The sequence below is a fragment of the Poecilia mexicana genome, unplaced genomic scaffold, assembly GCF_051168715.1.
Source record: "Poecilia mexicana isolate PSO_F unplaced genomic scaffold, ASM5116871v1 scaffold_11, whole genome shotgun sequence".
Taxonomy (NCBI): Eukaryota; Metazoa; Chordata; class Actinopteri; order Cyprinodontiformes; family Poeciliidae; genus Poecilia; species Poecilia mexicana.
Genome location: NW_028263380.1, coordinates 25,242,676 through 25,264,768, shown reverse-complemented (window position 1 = coordinate 25,264,768; position 22,093 = coordinate 25,242,676). Strand labels below are relative to the sequence as shown.

Genomic DNA, 22,093 nt, shown 5'->3' with positions numbered 1-22,093 from the left:
GGGACAATGGATGCAGCTAAACACCAAACGACCCTGGAAGAGAAATACTTGATCAAAGGTTCACCTTCCTGCAGGACGACGACCCGAAACCCTCAGCCAGATTATGTTCATGGTCCAAAGTCCAGATCTAAATCCATCTGGGAAACTTTAAACCTGAACTCCTTGTTTAATCTAACTGAGCTTAGGCTAAATGTATGTCTCTACATATGCAAGGTTAGCAGACGTAAAACCCTGAAGTCTGGCAGCAGTTACTGCAGCTAAATGTGGCTCCACTGAGAACAGATTCTGCACTTATTTTTGAAAACCATTCCCTTCACTACTCTGCACTACGTTATGATGATGCATTACATAAATTCTAAAAATAACTCATACAAATGTTTGTTCCTAGTAAGACAAAATGTGAAAAGTTCAAGAGAAGTGAAATCTTCTGCTGTGTACTGCAGAACTTCACCTGAACGAAGTTCACAAGGTGAGTGACGTCTGGCCACAAACTCCAAACTGTGTCATAGAGAGACACTTTTCCAGGTCTCTGATTGGACTGGTGCAAAATGAACAAACTCAGGTTTCCAGCAGGGGGCAGAACCTGAAGTAAACAGATGCACAGCAGTCATCTGCCTTCTTGAACGTGGAGAATAATTAGTCTCCAAACGCTTCCTACCAGCTGCAGGGATCATCCTCAGCATCACTTCTTGAAATATTCAGTCCTAAAGGAAATGATTTATGGCTTCTATTAATGTGAGGAACTGTTGGATGGAAAACCAGCAACGAAGTGACAGAAGAAAGCAGTAAAAGCATTTGACCCCCAAACTGTGTTGGGATGCAGCAGCTGTTTCCCATCACCGCCGCCGCTGTAAGCCACAGCGGGCCAACAGCTCGCCGTTACGTAACGTCGCTTAAACACGGCCTGATGTTGTTAGCAGTGTGTGTACAGTGCATCCTGCATGGAGCAAACTGCGTCTGTTTGAGTACAGCGTGTGTGTTTCTGCCCATATGCGAGTGTGTGGGAGGATGAGTCAGTCAGCAGGTGAATCACTCCAGGCACACACACACACACGCACACACACACACACACACACACACACACACACACACACACACACACACACACACACACACACGGAGAGGTGTTGAGGATTGCCTGCAGAGAAGATAGCACCTAACTTCTCCACGCGATTTAGTCCAGTTACACAAACACTGCATGGAGCCCAAACAAGGCCAGAGGTTCTGGACCCTGTGGGTCACACAGAACCTGACACCCAACCGGCTGCTGGGCCGCGCTTCTGCAGGACCTCCTGGATTTTATGGATAGATGGGTGAGTGTGTGTGTGTGTGTTTTACAGAGATTGCAGGGTCTGTGGATGTGAGCCTTCGGTTTGCTCAAATGCCATAAAAGGTCAACTGTAGCCAGGGTCCAAGTTTGTTCTCACACTAAGAACCGTGACATATATATGCTGCAAACACACACACACACATACACATGCACATGCATACACACACACAAAGCAGGGTAAAGATTTGCATAGAAATAGACCAAAACCAGACATCAGTGCACCAAAGGCCCTGAACATGATGCCACCTGACCACCGAGGACACACAGGCACTTCCTGGTGACACTAAATACCTGGAAACAATCTGAGAAAAATGATTTGACCTTAAACTCTGGTTTGAGTTTCAGTAGGAAGGAGAGAAATCAGAGACGGAATCAGCTGTAAAAGAAACAGACCTAAAATCAGCCTCACGTCTCAGAATGTCTTTAAAAAAGAAGCCATTTACAGCCATAAGAAAAAGAAAGTACACCCTTTGTCAAATGTAGGTTTTGCTCATCGGAACTATATATATATATATATATATATATATATATATATATATATATATATATATATATATATATATATATATATATATATATATATATATATATATATATATAAGCAAGTAGATAAAGACAAGAAAGAGACTGTTTTTAATTTTTTTTTAAATGTGTATTTTCTTCCAGAAACTGATTTTAAGTTCAACTGGAAAAATGTTGGCATTTAAGAATGATGATTACATTTTTTTGTGAGTATTATGTTTTAAAAACAGATTTCTCTATGTTTAAACTAAAACGGTTATAAAATGACATTTTTGATGTGTAAGTGGCTCCTTGAACTGTGGCAACCAGAGATGCACCGACAAGAAAATATGAGCCAAAATCGGCTTTTATAGCCGATAACTGATATCTGGAGATATTATCATTTATAACCCAAATGGCATCAAGATGGAAATAAATATCAATTTCTGATCTTGGTATGTTGATATGATACAGGTGTTAAAAATGACCAATGTTGGTCGATACCGATGTTGGTGTCGACATGCCGTACATCGCCAGTGGCAACACAATCTTGCAGGACCATTGCTGATGTCCAGAGCAGAAACAGCCCATAAACTCACACTATGATTAATTAGACATTGGTTTTTAATAAGTAGTGTATGTTCTGTGCATCTTAGCTTGGATCTACATTAACGTAGAACCTGGTAATAATCACATCCTGATGAATGAAAGCTTAGAAGCTGCAGATTCTTTTTATATGGACATCTGCTTCATTACTACAGACAGAAACTCCCTCAGTTCTGACAAATAAAACTCCTACTCAGATAAATCTGAACAAATCAAACACACAAGTGCAAAATGAATCAGAGCGGATTTTCTAGTCTGTCAGCCGTATTCGTCTCACTCAGTGTCACGTCTGCTTTTATTTTGTGAAGCATTTATTAGTTTTGCAGAGAAACAAACAGCAACACAACTGATGTCAGCATTGTTGGATTTAAAGTGATTAACATTTGCATAACTCAGCTGCAAAAGGTTTCTACAAGACAATGATTTGTTTGTTCCCGTTATCATGCACTCAACTCCTTCGATTTTCAACGGCAGTTTTTAAAAGCATTACTGATGTAAACAAACAGGCTCAAATGTGCGTGAACACTAAATCTCAACTCTCTCCGTCATAAGCATTCAATCCCGTCGGGCCCCACGGGCTCCTTCCATCACTCTGCAAGTGAATAAAACGTCGAAAAATGTCGCCAAACGAATAAATCAGAGCGCAGCTGCCAGTGGGGCGACAGTGTTTCAGCAGGCCGGCGCCTCGCTACAATTACAGCACAGACCTTTAACTAATGACCTTGTCTGAAGGAGTAATAGAACAGCGCCGGATGAGAGGAAGATGGAGAGATAGTGGAGGGTGTGGCTCGCAGCGGGCTGTTCAGGATGGGAGGAGGATGTGCAGCAGAGATTAAAGGGAGAGCAGGGGGACGGAGGGGGGCACCGGGTTGTTGTGGACATCAAATATTCATGGCATGCTGATGGATGGAGTGACAACCCAGGGAATTCACAGAACTCTCCTCTGAATTCCCCATTAGTGTCCAAAGAGGAAAGGAGGAATATTTCTGAGCCTCTTTGGAATGAAGTTCCTCTGTGATTAAACGCTTTGGGAGCAGAGCAGCGCCACCACAATGACACCCAAACACACAAAACCAGGTTTTTAAATGCATCTTAATGCAGCTGCCATAGCTGGAGCTTTCACAAAGTCATAAATCTATTTCACAGATCACACAGTGCACGACTTTAATTTATGTTTTAGAAACAGGAAAAAGAATGCTTTTGGGAGAAATGAAATATTTGTATCCAATTATTAAATCTAACATGATTAGAAATTCCCTTTTTTTCTTTATTTAAATAAAATAATGAACTTTTTTAAAAGCATGCAGCAGGTTTTATAAATCTGAAATCAGAAGTTTTCATTCATTTTTAAGTGGATAAAGATCAAATAATTTGGTGCCTTTAATGGTCGATTCATTATTTTATTTATGTTAGGACTGGATATAAATATTGAAATAAGACATTAAAACTACTTTTTGATTTTCTTTAAAGCGTCAAAGTTAAAATTATAATCTTAAACTTGCTATAACTTGAGAAAAATCCACAATAAAATAAAACTTATGCACCAAATTCTTGTTTTTAAAGTTCTTTGTTTTATGATTATCCAAACTTGAAACTAACTTGAAGTTAGACTTAAAAGAATAAACTTATCAGGACGTTCAGGCCTGTAAGTGGCCAACAGTGAAGATGTTTTATGATTACATGGAAAGCTGGAGATTCTCCTAACGCCTCCTCATCCGGAGGACTGAAAACTAAACAAAACTAAACTGATTTTAGTTTTCAGTTCACACCTGAAAACTAAAATCACTTCTCAGCATTTCTTTTCCGTGAGCCTCTTAGTAAAATAGTTTCTCTGTGATTAAAATCATCTCCGGGGCAGGAGACAGACGGACTGTTAGTTTGGTAACAATAATATCAAAATGTGCAATGAGCCTGGAATCAACTCACTATCAACAATGAGTTTTAAACATCTGCTCACTTTGACTTTCATTACCTCTCCTCTGCTCTGATTGTTCTGATATTTTTATTATGCCAGAAATAAATTTCTACTTTTAATCTTCAGGATCGGATAATTGCACAGGTCCCGTGTATTCCTGTAATCAGCCACTGCTGCCTGAGGGAGCGCCGCCCTGACAACGGCAGCGTGGCGAGGCGCGGGTTTATCCGCTTCATTGTTTCCCTAAGAATGCTGATTGAAAGAAATCTGATTTAATGCACTCAATTCCCCCCAGAAATCATAAAGAACCAACTCTGAATGTTAGCGGTGATAAGAGCGAGGCGGTCAAAGCCCACAGGAGCTTTGTTTTGGGGAGACAAAGCGGCGCGAGGAGGCGAGGTGCGCCCACCGATTTTAATCTGGGAGATTTTAACATATAAACATTCATCAGAAAGTGAAACTAACAGAGGATCTGAATACATAACGACTGATAAACAGCTCAGAATAAACACCAGCGCACAGAAGGCCTGGGCTGATTGATGATGGCAATCACTCTGACGCCGCACTGTTAGAATAAAACCATAGTAAACAGGAAGTTCATCGTCTTTCAGCCAGTTAGAACCGGCAGTTCGCTGGTCTGGACCCCACAGGAACGTCGAAACCAGGACAGGAAGACAACAGCAATGACTTCAGAGGATTAACTGTTACCACCCATCAATCTGTTGGGACTTTAAGACCATTCCCAAACTGAAGTCCATCATTCCAGACGGATCGATTATCCTCAAGTGGAAAACATTTAGGAGAGCTGCCAGTCTTCCCAGACGCCTCACTAAATTCCCCCCAGGGGAGGAAAAACTCCAAGAGCTCCATGGCAGGCCCTTCAGACGGACAGTTAGAGGTTCATGACAGATCAGTTAGACGAGGCTGGCTCCGGCGGACGAGAAAGTCTGCTTTCTCTACAAAGGTCCGGCTGTTAGGAGTAAACCAGTTACCACCAGTTTAGTTTAAACTGTCATAGAGCCTGAGAAACTACATGACTACACACTGGACTGACTTTTTGGAAATAGTTCTAGTTGACAAAAACATAGACTTTAATTGTGTGGAGAGAGAAAGACGCAGCTCATCCCTGCTTTTACAACAGCCTTAAGTAACAGCTTACATGTCTGAACATGTCTGGTAATCAGCTGGCTGCAGGCCCTCTGCCGCAGCAGACAGCCTGACTAATTAACCAGCTAATATGGTGAAGTGAATTACCTTATATGGCACTCTCTCATTCCCGCTCGCTGTCCACCCACAGCACTTTTACACTCCAGGAACATTCACAACACTCACACACTCACACACCAACACACAGATCGCTAGGCGACTTGGGGATGCTCACTTCTGGAGTCCAGCTCCAAATCCTCCAGCTTCTTTTCCACTTATCCACAGCCACCATCAATACCTGCTTCTCACACTGAAGGTTATTACACACTGAGTCTCATACCACACCTGATGGCAAAACTACATTTAGTTGAAGCACATAATTTCTGTGACATTGATCTGCAGACAAATGAGATGAAAGTTGGGCCACAATGCACAGCCACAGAGCAAATAGGCTCAAGCACTTCATATAAACTGTAATACATGGAGGTGGAGGTGTGATGCTTTGGGCTCATTCGTTCTGAACTTCCTCTTTATCAAATGATTCTACAGTCGAATAAGAGGCTGACCAAATGTGTTGGATCAGGACACCAATCTGAAGAAACACTGGGCTGAAAATCCTCCACATGGAGACGAAGTTGGACAGAAAACTGAAAGAGTGATCACTGCTGTAGACGTTAGTCGTCTGCCTCTCACACACACGCACGCACGCACGCACACACACACACACACACACACACACGCACACACGCACACACGCACACACGCACACACACACACACACACACACACACACACACACACACACACACGCACACACGCACACACACACACACACACACACACACACACACACACACACACACACGCACACACGCACACACACACACACACACACACACGCACACACACACACACAGTGCTAGTATTTCTGCCTAATCTCTGTGTAATAAACAGTGACAGTGTGGAATCTGTTGTGTGTTTTTTCAGCGTTTGATGTTTGGTCTTGATACATAAGTTCCTGGAATTAAAACAGTGTTTTCTTCCTTTTTACTGTGACTTTACATAATGAGAGTGGAAGCGGCTCAGAATAAACAAAGATGTGTGCAGAGGGCTGAGCTGATTAATGATGGTTATCACTCCGACTCCACTGTTACAACCAACAGCTTAACAGGAGAAAAAAACAGAAACAAGTCTGAAATGTGAGCAAACGGAGACACAAACAGCAGCGTTGGTCTGAATCAGTGAAGTGTGATGTGAAATGAACTCCAGGGACACACACACACACACACACACACACACACACACCCCCACACACACACACACACACACACACACACACACACACACACACACACACACACACATCTACATAACATATGCACTCAGATGTACATGTGCAGAGAGAACTGCAGGGTAGAATCAACCTGAGTCTGCAGGCTGAGAAATCACACAGACACTCAGAGTCACCGGCTGCTGAAGCCAAGCTGGCTTTGGGACGATAAGTCCTGAAAATTAGATGGCTTGCCACTATTGTGCAGTACAGATGGATCAGGACAAACACACACACACACACGCACACACACACACACACACACACACACACACGCACACACAGATTATAAAGACACCTAAATCTGTCATTTCTGTCCTCTCTGCCCCATCACACCCCTGGCATGTGCAACTGTGGACTTGATTACATTCATATGGCTCTGTTGGTGTGTATGTTGGTGTGTGTTTGTGTGTGTGGCCTGATCCACCGGATTTCCAGAATCACCGTTGCAATCTGTTGCACGGATGGATGGATGAGGTGAAGGAGGAGGGATGGAAAACAGCGCAGGAAAAACTAATTACAGAACAGAAGGTTCTGGGCTCAGAGGCACGCAGCGACTTTCCGCTCACCGGTTCATTTTCTGCCTCAGACAGACGCAAACGCGGCCACTTCCTCTCAGACAAACCGGTGAGAGATGGGTGATCTCCACCTCCAGGAACCTGTACCTTCATAAAAATCTGCTGCACGATCGGGCAGCCGGCGCTGTGCAGCTACCTCTGCTATCATAAAGGTGAAATACAATCGGTCGCCTTGGAAAAAGCCCAGGATTTTCTCAGAGGACGAGACTCTGGGTGCTGAACATACCCAGACCCATAGAGCGCAGATTAAAAGCACAAATTTATCACCGCACTCTGCAACCATGAAATTAATCTAGTCTGACCTCATCTTTTCACTGTAGATATTTCTCTGCACAAAACACATCCTCAAGGCTTTTCCTGCGAACACCAGCAGCATGAAGGGGACAGAACAACGGTGCTGAATGAACAATGAAGCTTTTCTGGATCTCAGCTGAATTCATCCCCAGCCAGACTCAGTCGCTGAACTCACAGATGTGATAGATTTTTTTCTCAGGCAGTGACCAGATCTGTGCAGAGCTGAACAACAACAACATGAGATGGATTCCAGCATGTAAAACGCAAACAGGCGTGGGCGCCGCCGCTGTTTCAACAGCTGTAATAAATTCATCCGGGCAACCCACAAATTTCAAATAATGAAAGTGTAGTAGGAGCGAATTAGAATAGATGATAGATGGAGATGAGCAGCCTGGTGTCGGAACAACTCAATGTTTGCTCAGTCATATTAAATCAACCCAAATACATGGTGCATAAGCCTTTCCGTGGCTAAATTAAATTGCGAAAAGTGCCGCAATTTCAGCAGGCTGGAACCCACAGTTCAGCGACACACACCGGTGTGTGTAGAACAAAACACTCATATGCTGACATTTGTGTCTATAAATCATTACATTTTACATGATTAGTCTCCATTTGGCAGGTTTATTCATGTTATGTTAGATGGTTATGATTTATTTACATGTTTGATCTGTTTTCTGCAGCACTTTAGAAATGAAGTACATTAATTTGATTTTGTTCACATCAGTCCAAGTACTTGCAGGATTTTGGTTTTAGCTTTTCTGTAGCAATTGGAGTAAATGAAAATTATCCTGCAAACGTTCTGCAGCAAACAGATTCAGGTTTCATAAAAAAAGCAGAAGTCTAATCAGTTAAATCAGATAAACTCCAATAAAGGCTGATAAAAATACAAACAGACTTTCAATAGGCGCTACCAGACGCTGGCCGAACTCCCCGTGGCGTTGGACCTTTATCATCCATGTGACTTTTGGATTTGATCAAAATCTTGTTAGAAAAATTGACCCAACCTGCAGCAAACCCTGACCACACTATGCCCCACATCATTACATATTAATACACTATAAATTATACTTCCTAAAGATTTAAAGAATTAAAATTAAAACAAGCAGAGCAATGAAAAGCAGAAATGACCAGTTAGACGATCTCTAAAGTTTTTATTAAGCTTCGACCTCCAGATGCAGAAACCGGGTTCATACTGTGAGCCTCCTTTAACTGCATACATTAGATAAAGAGGCAATGTTGTTTGAGAGAACACTTAAAACAAGCAAAAATTACTACAGTCGACATTTTAGACTAAGTCATCAGCAGCCTTGCTGTGTTTCCCCAAAACCCAGAAGTTTCCTAAAGTCTGCCAACATTTCCAGATCCAGTTTGTTCCATGACAGAACATCACGGCTGTAATCTGTTCAGCCTCACTGGGATGAGCTGAGGTTAGTTACTGGTCAATGTGGACTTCAGCCAGTTTAGCAAAATGTCAGTAAATTAAAGTTTTCACCCTAAGAAATGAATCAGTTTTCATGAGGCTTGATGGTCGGAGAAGATTCCTGAATCCCAAAATGAGCGCTGTGTCCTGCTCCTTTAGCAGAATGTTTCCTAATGACTGAAGCCGATTCGTGTTCAGTGCGATTGGAGCTGAAGGAAACCATCTGATGAATCTTTTCATGGAAAAAGAAACTCATAAAATGACACATAAAAGTTTGATTAGTTTTTCCAAAAGGGATCCTTCGACAGAAATAAGAGAGAAAAGATTGTACATTTAAAGTTTTTTTTGCTGAATAGTGCATATCATCAATCAGTAAGGTGTTAAATTTTTAATTAATTTTCTCACTTAATTTGGTATTCTGTGAGCCGCGAGGTTTCCAATCATCACTTTTGACAGATTTATGATTTAATTGTGTCTTTTCCAGATTTTATAGATCTGACATCAGTGATTGGGAAGCTGCTGAAAAGTTGCTTCTTCTCATCAACTTCATACTTGTAAATATTCAAAGACATAATTCATCTCCATGAGATGCAGTTCACCTCCAGTCTATTCCACAGCTCAGAGTTGTATTTCAATACCAACACAGACTCCGGAAAGGATTGGAATCCAATTTCCCATAATACTCCACCTTAGGAGTAGACCTGGGGAATCGGCTTTTTAATCCCTGCTGCCTGCGTTGGGTTCACAGTCCCATGAAGCTCAGATCTAATCTTGCGTTTTCTGTCTGTTTGCATCAAAGCTTTTTGACGCAGAATGGAGTCAATAACATTTCCTGGTTTAAACTGACTGACTTTACTGCCAGACATGAACTTTATCATTCTGCATCACAACGTCTCCACCTAGGAGAATTTAGCATTTTTTCTGTAAACGACTAGAAAATTTCAACTACTTTCAAATCTAATTAAACATGAACTCGCAGCAGAACCCTGAAGATAGAGTTTAATTAGACTTTAGTTTGTCTTAATTGTGCAATTTACTTTAAAACTGATACAATCCTCACTGTTCTGCAGTGGAGGTGATGCTGGGATCTTTAATCATCTTTAAACTTTAGGTGAGTGTAGCAGAAGTTATCAAATGAGGTCAGGATAAGAATATACCAATCAGAGGCAGAAATGCTTTTATTTACTTATTTTTGTATAAATTAAGTTACTAAGCAAAGAACTCCACACCACATTAATGCCAGAACTGCTGGTAATGTTGGCACATAGATTCTTGGTTTTATTGGCAACACTGGAATATGTCAAGCTCAACACGTATATAATATGGATGTGATGGCATTTCGTGTGTTTAATGTGTTTTGCTTGCAAGTCATGAAGCTTCAGATAAAATGTGCCACCAGGCATTAATTAAATGTTCAGCTTAGAAGAAGGCTAAAAGGTCTGAAGTTAACTTTTTATTACCTAAGATGACATAATTATTTGTTATAAAATGGCATCAAGTCCCAGGAAAGTACCTGTTACTGTCCCTTTAAGAATTGTTGCACCAATTGATTTTTTTAAAATAAACAAGTTGCTATGTACTTTAATTTTAGGTAGAAGTGAGAAGATAAACATTACAGCCACTAGGCTGTATGTGTCTAACATCCAGAGAAACGTTTCTTCCTGTAGCTCATCAGCTCATGTCTGAGTTTCTGACAGACGTTGGTCTGGAGCTGTGAGGAAATGTGTCTCACTGCTCTGATATCACCTGTTCACATCCTACGGTTCCTTTTTCACATTTCACTTCTGCTCATGAAAAGGTTGCAGTAAATGAATTTATGCAAAGACTTCAATACCAACAAGTGGGTCTGAAAAGAGTTTTTAAAATCAGAATTTCAGCTCTAAAAGATGCTTTTATATACATAATTATTGGCCATTTATTACATGCATTCAGTCTAATTTGATCTTCAGATTTCTGTAATCAGCTCTAATTGCTGCAGAAATCATACAAATGATCGACTATGCAGACCTTAAAAATGCAGACATTTCATTTTCTTTTATGTTTTCATTACCTTGTTTATTCTGTGTGTGCAACTGCGACAAATTGCTCCAGGTTTGGGTTGATGAGTCTGAAGAACAGCAGAAATTGAAAAACTGAGCCTGTTGCTTCAAATTTAGTTAATTTCCAAGTGGAGCTGCAGGGTTATGAATTGTTTACTCATTCATCCAAACGAGAGACTTTGTGTGGGATGCCATCTCCATCTCCTTTTCAGAGATGGCATGTGATTTAGATGGCATGTGATTTGAATTAGCAACATTTTAAACTGACCGAATTAATCCAGAATTTTGAGAGTTTTGGCTGTAATCACCAGATTGAGTCTGTAAGGAGGATGAAATGTCCTGTGCAGGTTTGCAGCACTTTGTGTCTGTCTCCATGTCTGACTGATAGGAATCAGACTTCACACTTCATAATGAATTAATGCACAGACGCGAGCAGCTCCAGACGACACTGGATTTGTCAGCCTTGATGTTGTTGTGTGGCTGTCTGCCAGTTCATCAGCCAGTCGTTCATTCACCGACTCAGTCCACTGCCTGCCAGAACCTCCATTATTTCATTTCCTCCTCTTCCCGTTTCACGGTGCCACTGCCTCTCCGTCTCTCTTCATCTCCATCCGTCTATAATGCTTCGAATTTCACACTCTCACCATCAGGACATGAAATTAATTAGATTGCCAGCAAGTTTACACACTCCCACACACACAACCTGACCAGCATCTTGAATTTCAGCTCTCGCCCATCAAACCGACTCCCAGAGGTATGTGGAGCGTCGTCAGGGACGGCGTAAGTCCAAACACACCCACAGCAGGATTTCCCAAACGCAAAACGTCTGTTGCACAGAGTTCTGTTCACCACGGCAACAGCAAGGGTGTCGTAGCAACAAGACAGGCAGCTGTAGAGCAGAGTAACAGCTGTTCATTTGGAGCCACATCTGGCAACAGATCTTCTCAGTCCGCGAACACTCGCAGCCCAGAGAAGGTCTCTGGAGAAGGGACGCGTGTTGCAAACCATAAAACACGGGGAAGGAGTCCCATGTGTGGCGGCTCAGCGTCCGACCCAACCCGAACTGACATTTACTGCACAGGCAGGGCCATGCATCCGCTGCCTCTTCTCAAATATGTCTCCCTTTTCACCGGTTTACCATCGCAGCGGCCCAGATGAAAAGTGTAATTATGCAAAACATCCGTTTACACACTCAGCTGGCGCTACAAAGCATACAGAACCAAGAGGCTCTTCTGGGTTTGGAGAGCAGAGCCTGCGAGAGAAAAGCTTCACAACAAACTCATTTTAGTCCAAAGCTGTGTGAGACCTGCTGCCGGGCTTAAGCACAAGAATCAATAGTCCGCAGCTGCAAGGAGCACGCCGGTACAAAACGTCGATAATATCTGAGGCCAGCGAGGACGGCGATCAGCGGACGCCATTTCTGTACACATACAAAAACACAGGGATCCTGATATTGATTGGCTTAGATTTTACATTGTGTTTTATCAGATTGCCGTTTCTGAAGCCTTAAATTTGAATAGAAATTTAAGACTATTCAATTTCTATTCTATTCTTTATAACTTTTACTTGTAGACTTCAAGAACAACAAGATACTTATCACCAGACTCTTTACCAAAACCAGCCAAACCATCGGTTCTGGAGTTAAAGTTGAGAACTTGGAGTTCTCTGTAATAGATAAAATACATTAAATATTAAGTTAATTGATCATATACCATGTTGGGACAAAGTATCTGTCAATGGAGTCCAGATTGTCAGTGCTACACATCACTAATGTCATTCTAATGAAATGATGTGTCATATTACTGTACTTTAGATATACTAAGTTTACAACAATATAAAATGGTAAAAATAATTAAGATGTCAGTTCTTAAATAAAATCTACCGTTAGTCTCTGGATTCCTCTCTAAATGCCTATTGATGCGTTTTCTACACATACCAAGAACAGCAACAGAAAGACTTTGGTGCCATCTAGCAGTCAGAGTGAGAAGTTCATTCGGTTGTGATGTTAGATCTTTAAGCTCTATTTGAATTACGGTGGATTTGTGGTTTATTTGTGGTTTTCACCATGTCACTGACTTTCTGTGGAATGTGAATCCAAGTAATTAGTGGAAAATCATATTTGGATTTTTTCATAAAGCATCTCTAAAACATCTGAATGAAAATTCAGCTTGACAAGCAGCTGATCCATTTATTTGTCTGCTTCTATCACTAACCTTATGTATTATATATGATCTGTCTATTTAAATATGCAATTTACCGAAAGCGCCTGCTCCAAGCAAAGCAACAGATTTTTTTGCATAATTGTAAATAAATCCAGGCAGTAAGGAGTGAAATGCTGGAGTCTGACAGAGCCGGTTTCTCAAAGTACCACTTCTTAAAATTTCTTGTCCCTTTGATCTTCGGTTCTGACAAAGTGCTCAAAGTCATGTTCATCCAGTGTTTAACAGAGTCAAACCTGTAATATCTGCTGCTGTCTAATCCTGTCTAATTCTTTTCTTTCCCCTTTCCGTGTTTAACATTTCAGCCTCTTACAGCATTCAGGCCTTCCTGGCTATTCTCTGACTAAACATTTGATCATCTTCTCAGACGCGTTGCCTCATCGTCTGTTACCCTTTAATTTCTGAGTTCCTCCGACTGTCCCCTCTCTGATCATCTCCCTCTTCCAGAACATGATTCTGTTCTTCATCCTCCTCCTCTGAGGAAGAACATATCATCATCTGATTTGCTCTTTCATCCCTCTCATCCCCGACTGCTTCTTAAGCAGGAAAGACACGGAACAACTCTGTTTGTTCTTAAGTTTCTTCAAGAGGGACAAAAAAAAGTATTTGTTCTGGTTTTCAACTCTGAAAGAAAAAGTTTGAAATGAATCATGAATGATACCAATTATCAGAACTTAAATACATGAGTGAATTTGAGAAAAGAAAATGCAAATAAATGTTTTTTAAGAGCGTATCTTCATGTGTGGGAGTCCGGCATCGGCTCTGCTCAAAATATAAGTTCAATATTAAGTGTTCGCTACGTGTCATGAGGGCAGCGTGCAAATCTGGCATTGAAATGTCAATCTTTTTATGTAACTTAACATTTGATCAGCAGCTAAAACCCAAAAAAGAAAACAAGGAAATGTGGACATTTGCACAAACTGGAACACTTCCAAGCTGAGAGGGAAGAAATATCAAACCAATAAGGGCCCAGGGCTATTTATTCACTCTAACACGCTACTTATACTTACAGTTGATATTGTGACTTTTGCTCCCAGAAGATCTGTTGTTAAAAACTTTAAATACTTTGGCAGAATGGGAGAAACTCAACGCAGCTCCTGTTTATTTTGTCTGGAGGAAGTTTGGCTGTTTTTCACGTGGATCTTCTCCAAAAACAACGTGAAGCAGATCCTCACATTTAATGACGGGATTGTTTTGCTTATCTCAAACATCAGCAAAAAATACAAGTGCTTTGTGCAGACTTCTTCATAACAATGAAGAAGAAAGCGTTTTCTTTCGGCGGCAGCAATAAACAACCGGAGAGGGAGAGAAAAATCCATTACAGGAGAGGAAATGATAGCATTTCTCCAGCAACAGCAGCAGAAACTCAAGGAACTCTGATAAAGTGGAGAAAATGGCTCTTTTTATGATCCTAACTTTTAAATTGTTTGATTCACTTCTTTGAAAAAAAAATGTTTCTAAACTATTTCATTTCCAAGAAGTGAACGGTTTCAATAATTTAGGCGCAAAAAGATGGAGGTTTGATTCGCTTTGGGAAGGCAAAGCAGCGTAAAGCTTTTACAAACCGTACAAAATAAAAGCCAGGTAACTTAAAAATAGAGCAGAAGAGTTGAACCAGAAACGACGCAGGTAACCTGAGCTGGACCGGTGAACTGAAAGGCTTTTTTCTGCACTTTGTGACAATTTTCCTGTTAATCTTTAAACTGTCTGAAGGTGGTTAAAAGAGGCAGTCGGACATGGAGTCAGGATAAAACTTGTGTTTTGTATTTAAAAGCTCACAGTTCAGACTTTTCTACCAAACTGCTGCACATTAAACATAATTCATGTGCCAGTACTAGTAGATTGGTCCTTGAATCTGCAGGACAAGCATAAGTCTAACAGAGAGAGACACATTGAAACAAGATTACACTCAAGTACAGCAAAGCTACAAAATATCTACTTTACTCCAAACCCGTTTTAGATTTTTTGTGGTAAAACCAAACATTTCTTGTCCTTCTTGTTTATTCAGAACTGAAACTGCTGCATGGCGATGATTAAAGGCAACCAAAGCAGTTAAAAAAACACTTCAAAAACTATGAATCCACAGAGTGACAAGTCCTGGAATAAACACCCACAAAGAAGAGCGATTTTTCAAAACAGAGTAAAACACTGTGGAGACATTCTGCAGGGTTGGAACCCAGTGAAAGTGAGACTTTAAAAGCACTTTTAAAGTCTTCCTGTTGATGCCACAGTGGATTTCTGGCTGTGGCATTTGTCAACCACAGTTAGAAATCCACATTTACCAGTGATCAGATGAAAGGTGAAATCCTCTGTTGAACTGCGTTTGACCGTGAATGTCACTTTTTAGCTTTTATTCTGCAGAAATCTGGATCCACATCTGCAACATGCCAGAGGAGTTTTCATGACGCAACATTTGAAGGTTGAATCAGAGGGAGAGGAATTTAAAAAATGAGACTTAAAAACTGAACCGATCAACTTCTTCTGGGTAATTCTGTGCAAAAGGCGATTTTATAAGGTTTGCTGAAACTTTTTGATAAAAATACAGAGTCTGGATCATACAGGCTTCACAACAAAACAGTAAAATATCTGAAGAATTGTCTGTCCTCTACTTTAAAGGACGGATTTATGAGCTCTGATGAACTATTACTGCTATTAAATTACAAAAGAAAACTTCAAAGTGATGCCAAAAGGTTCCTGCTCAGCATGACTATAAGAGCCAAATATCAGTGCAAATGCTGCAACAGTCTGTCATTTCTGCTGTTAAATGTTCAAATCGTCTACAGCAGCCATAGCACAGCACCAGATCTAAACAGTTACACATGGTTTCGATGCCTCCCTGCCTCAACAGGCCTCATTTAAATGAATGTGTATTTTTATCCTGCAGAAACTGGAGCAGAAACATCTAAAACTTGCGTTGCTGCGGCCCTTGAATGCTTGCATCTTATTTCAGGCGTGTCAAAGTCATTCATATTGGACAGAAGGATCAGATTTTTCATGTAAAGTTTGCTGCTCTTTGCATAGTTCATGCCAGACATTTCTAACCACCAGGCTGGTCGGAGTGTCGCTTTCCCACACAGAGGGAAACACAAACAGAAGAAAATGTCAGAGAAAATGGATTTCGGTGCAAGAAGACAAACGTGGACATGAAGCTGGTTTATCTCAACCAGATAGGTCCTGACCTACAGTCCTGCAGAGTGTGTGTGTGTGTGTGTTTGTGTGTGTTCTCAGATTCAGGCCCAACATGGAGCTTTAAATCAAACCCAATTTGAGTCGCGCCACTGCTGAGCCAAATTCCTTCCCTTTTCTCTCCCTTTAATTCCCGTCACACCAGCCAAGAACAACTGACCAGCTGCGGCGCGTGACTGTCAGGGTGTGTGTTTGCTCAGCGCCTCGCTTCAAGTCCGTTCCCGCTGAAACAACTGAGGTCATCCATCCTGGAAACAGCAGGATTTCCTGATAGACATTGACACAGCAGAAGCGGTGTGTGAAAAAATGGAGCCGAGCCTCACCGCTTCCACCAGAATTAAGAGGATAAGTAGCCGGGGCTGCTAATCAAATCCACATGATTAACTGATTATCAGCAAGCGGAGCCAAAGGTTCAGCAAGCAGAAGCTGTGGCAGAACGCCGAGGAAGGAGGGCAGAGTAATTATCTCCAACAAGCAATAGTTGCTGCTCATCAATCTGGGAAGGGTTACAAGGCCATTTCTAAAGTATTTAGAGTCCATCATTCTACTGAGAGGGAGATTATTAATGAGTGGAAACTATTCAGTTATTGCAGGAGATCACCAAGTGGCAAAACAAATAAATACAAATGAAAAACTTTTGCGAATCTTGATGCTCATCAGTCTGAAAGGTTAAAGGTCAATTTAAGCCCTACATTCTGCAGAGCGGATGCCTGTTAACAGAACAATATTCAGTGTTTTAGAAATACAATAATTCAACACAAATTTAATCAAACACATGAAAAAAACATGAGGAATAGACTAGAAACGAAGCTGAAGAAGCAACTGATGCATTTTGGAGAATATTGAAAAAAACCTAAGATGCAAATGTTGCTACAATGAGAAAAAGGTAATATTCCAAATATAGTCATCCAAAAATGTCAGACCAAACAGAACTCAGAAAAATAATCAAAAACCCTGAAAGATTAATTTTACTGTCATAAATTCACAGTCTATTAAAAAAACAACATGTTGAAAAAGTGCAGCGTGATCAAATGGGAGAAAGATGAATTCTGTCCATTTCTGGATTTAAACTGAATTCAGCTGAAGCCTTTTAGGTTTGCATTGTTGCAGCTGAAGCAGCTTTTTGGAATAATGAAAAGACGTTTGATCAAAATGCTGCACAATGTGTGGAGAAAACCAAACAAACATCTGACTGCCAGGCACGGCGGTGGAGGGGTGATGATCTGGGTTTGCTTTGCAGCCGCAGAACTATTACCTTTCAGACACCTTTTAGCTGAGTGGACCAAAGTATTTTAGAGTTAAATGTGAGGCCATCTATCTAACAGCTGAAATGGAAAGGTTGTTGAAATGGCCCAGTCAAAGTCCAGCACTCCCCCTGGTTGAAGCTTTGAGAGGGAATTTAGAAGATCTGAGCAGAAATGAATGTTTTCATACATCCAGAAGTCAGATAAACATTTCAGATGAATTCTGCTGCTCCACTGAGTTTCACAGCAAGGCGCCAGTGGGATGGAAACACAGAGCACTGAAAGAAAACACTTAATGGATCTTTAAGTAATTCAAGCCGGCCATCTGATTGGTCACAGCTGCTCCAATGAAAAACTCCTCAGACCAGGATGACAAATCTCAGCTCTGACTCGGAAGAAAATAAAACATAATCAGTGTTTCCACATTTTGAATTATTCATCCGGCGCCCACAACCAAAGGACGCCCCAACTGAGGGAGAACTTCATTTCATCACTCCTGTGGATCCGTTTGCCATTTAAACCGTCTGATCCGTCTGATCCATGCTCCAGTAACAGCAGGACGGAACCATTCAGCTAAATTATGGGTTTAAAACTTCAGAGGCTGATGAGGTCCTGCAAGCCCGTCAATATCAACCCAGAATGCTTTGTGAAAGCATCCGCGGTTGGGCTGACAGTAGCTGCTTCCAGTTGGGTAAATTGTGCCCATGAAGAGCTGCTTATGGTCAGCAGCAGAGCGCGGATACACGGCAAACATGGATTCACTGCTAAGAGGCCCAAACTCTGATCCCGCCATCTGACAGAGCAGACAGGACTCTGTGTTTTCTCGAGCTTCCAGCCCGCTGCAGCCTCACTTCTCTGTTCTTGGCCACAGCGAGTGGAACGAGACGACGGCGCTCTGAAGTCGGAGCCCATCTGCCTCAAGGTTGGAGGTTCCGAGATGATTTTCTGCCCACCACATTTGTAAAGAGCGGCCCTCTGAGTTAGAGCGGAGTGAAGTGCCAAAGCGTGTCAGCTCCCCTCATCGTTCTGCAGTGGCTCCAGAAACGCTCACACTGTGCCATCAGCTATCACAATGCAGCCAGGGATCCCATTTTCCTCCTGCTTGGTGTGAAGTGTGACAGTAGCTGCAGCAAGTGGCGAGTTGCTGCTGAGCACCGACTTCTGAAGTCTAAGATTACAAATATGCTAGGATGCAGTTTAATCCATGTTAAGCTGCTGAACATGAGGGCTGAGGTCTTAGACGCTGTAATTAGCCAGCGACACCTCTAACCCCGCTCCTCTTCCTACCTCCACCTTCTTAAGGATTGCCTGAAGTTTTCACCGCAGGAAAAGAACCTCTTACCCGTTTCTACATCCATAAAGAGAAACTACCTGCTGGTCTTTTTTCCGTTTCTCCTTGAGAAAATCCTGGTTAAACTTGTGAACATTTGAGGTGCTAGAAGCCTTCAAATCCAAGAAACCCGATCAGGAAATGTACTTCTGTTTGATTAAATAAAAAGTGTGTGTTAATTTTTTTTAATCCCAACAAGATATGAATATAAATAAATCAAAGTGTTGGATAAACCAAAGGGCTTCAGTAAACGGCTCAATGTGGAGAACATAGCAGGAAACAGCAGTCGTGTGTTCAGATATGACAAGCCTTCATTATAAAGGGAAGCACAGAAATAACTGAAACCAGCAAATACTGACTGGACATCTATAGACATGGAAAGAGGAAAGTTCAATCTCTGCTTTATGGTTTTGGACACCAGAACATGAAGAAACTGATCTGATGATCAAATGTGTTTTAAAAACTGATCCTTATGATGCTGTAGAAATAAAAAAGAGGTGAATTTCCAGCAAGAAATATCAAAAACTTGGAAGAAAAAGCAGAAATTTATGGATTCATTTCAGAACGTTTCTAGAAAAAAAAATGGAACTTTCTGAGTTTCAGGTGTCGGAAATCTTCAACTGTGGAAGATTTTTTTAAATAATTAATTCTGAGATTTGTTGCCAAAAATGTACTTCTTTTTTTTTTTATCTACAATGACCTTCAGACGGGCATCTTAGACGCTTGATGCAAATGCAGAAGGGAGGTTTTTATTCGGGTGTAATGGTTAACAAAATATCTGGGTGGAAACATATCAGCAATAACCTTAAAGTAGAAACTGTTGCTGCACATCAGTCTTGGAAGAGTTATGAGGAAATGATTTGAAGTCCATCACTCAGATGAGAAGATTAGTCAGAAGTGGAAAACATTTACGGCCGGATGATGCAGACATCCAGCAAATCCACTCCAAGGTCAAAGCTCACAGTTTTCACATTAACCACAATAAATGTTACATCCTCAGGATGTAAAACCTTAAAGGTCATCACAGGTCAATAAGACGGAGGGTGATGAATGGGGCGTCTCCCAGTCACAGAGCCGACCATGAACTCGTATTCTGGAGATGAACAGTTTGACCCACCGGGTCATAAACTGGATCATGATCTAACAGAATGGCTGAAAAGTTAAAGAGCTGCGATGGCCCAGTCAAAGCCCAGTCCTCAACATGGTTACAGTGATGTGGTGGGATGTGTTCCAACCTCAACCAACCAAAACATCGGATAAATTCCTCCATAATGACGTCAGAGGCCAATAAAGTCAGCCAGGAAACTCCGCAGGCTTGTTGGCGCTCAGGCTGTTTCTACACGTCACTGAAAAAGTTTTTTCACTTGAAGGTATATTTGAATCATTTTAGAAGCTTGAAAAGGGCAAATCATTTTATGCCTTTAAAAGTAAAGCTCTAGGACTGTGTCAGCACATTCTGCGCAGCACTGACCAAGAAATTTACTGAGAAGTCAAATGAGTATTGTAATTAAGTTAAAGAGTAATAAAATGAAGGTCTCCTGCTGGTGCCTTAAAGTGTAATTGTTAGCCTGAGATTTGGTGGCATTAAAACCTAACCAGATGTCTTCAGGTTCCGCCTGGCCCTTCCAGTCTGGCTCAGAAACACACCACAGTCCAGCGCTTCGTTGCACAGAGAGCCAGCAGCTCCTTCAGATTAAACTCGTCATGTTTTGGACCGAATCTGGGCGCTCTGGGTTTAAACAAGCCTGAAAACTGAAAGTGCATTACATCGATATAAAATAGCTGGAGGCAGAGTTTTCCCAGAGTTTTTCCCGTACATCATCTGATGTAATGCTTTGAGTTCTTCCCTCTGCTGCTCGGATGGGCTGAATCGCAGAAAAGCACATCTCCTGTGATCAAATGTTATGAACTCAACAACTGAAGCATTGAGTTGCAGGCTTGATTTTTTAGCTTTGCAGCCTGACTCCGACCTGGGCACCGAACCGCTCAGAGCTGACTTCAGAGTAAATCTCATCGGGTCAACAAGTTCAGGGCCAAAAGTTTGGCACTTTTGTTCAATACGAAAGATACAAACAGTGAACTGCATTCAGATTCAGCAGGATGGAGGGATTATTATTAAATTATTCAAGCAGAACCACAAATAGAGATATAAAGCATAATTAACATCACATTTTCCAACTATATAAATAGCTATTTAAGTCAAACAAGAAGTTCTTTCATACTAATATGATTTTGCACAATTTTGAATATTTTTCACTGAAAACACAAACGAGTTGGAAACTTGAGTACAAACCAGCCAAAGCTGAAAAGCTGATGATGATAAGCAGGGAGTCAACACTCAGCATAACTTTATGCTCACAAACAAGCTTTATAGCAGGTGGCAACTTATTTACATTATTTCCACCCTACTTTACCGAAATGAAGTTAAACCCACTGAACATGGGGAGAAGAGAGGTTTGCACACAATCAATAGAATAAAGTATTCTGGTGAAAGAGAAGCAGATGAGCTGAACTATTCATTTTAACAGGAACTGGTTTTGTCACATAAGATCATTAATGTCCTGCCGGGTTGCCAGGTCTCTAAGACAACATTCTCTAACTGTATGAAGTCAAATTAAAGCTACAGCCGTTATGGTTACCACTTTAGTTTTGGCAGAGTGTTGTAGTGTAATGTGCATTGTTGCCCAGATGCAGTATCAGCCTCATCTGCTGCCCTTTTTTAATTTCTATGAATTGTAAATATGAAAATAATATCCTTCAAGAGCTATTACCCAAAACTTAATGACAAAAAAAAAAGAGATCTGCCCTTTAATTTGGGAAAGAAACATGTGGATGTTAAGAATGAGCCGGAGAACTGACCTGAAAAGGACCGAGTGTTATTTCAAAACCCAAAAGAGATTTCTTCTTTAAAGTTTACCTCAGTCCTGGCCTTCGTCAGCATTTAAAGCCTCCGCT

At 41.3% G+C, this 22,093-nt stretch overlaps 1 protein-coding gene across 4 annotated transcripts in view; it reads right to left on the bottom strand.

Annotated features, from left to right (window-relative positions):
- The window catches only part of pvrl2l (PVR cell adhesion molecule related 2 like), a 318,248-nt gene that overhangs the window by 217,177 nt on the left and 78,978 nt on the right, over window positions 1-22,093 (bottom strand). The window lies entirely within an intron of this gene.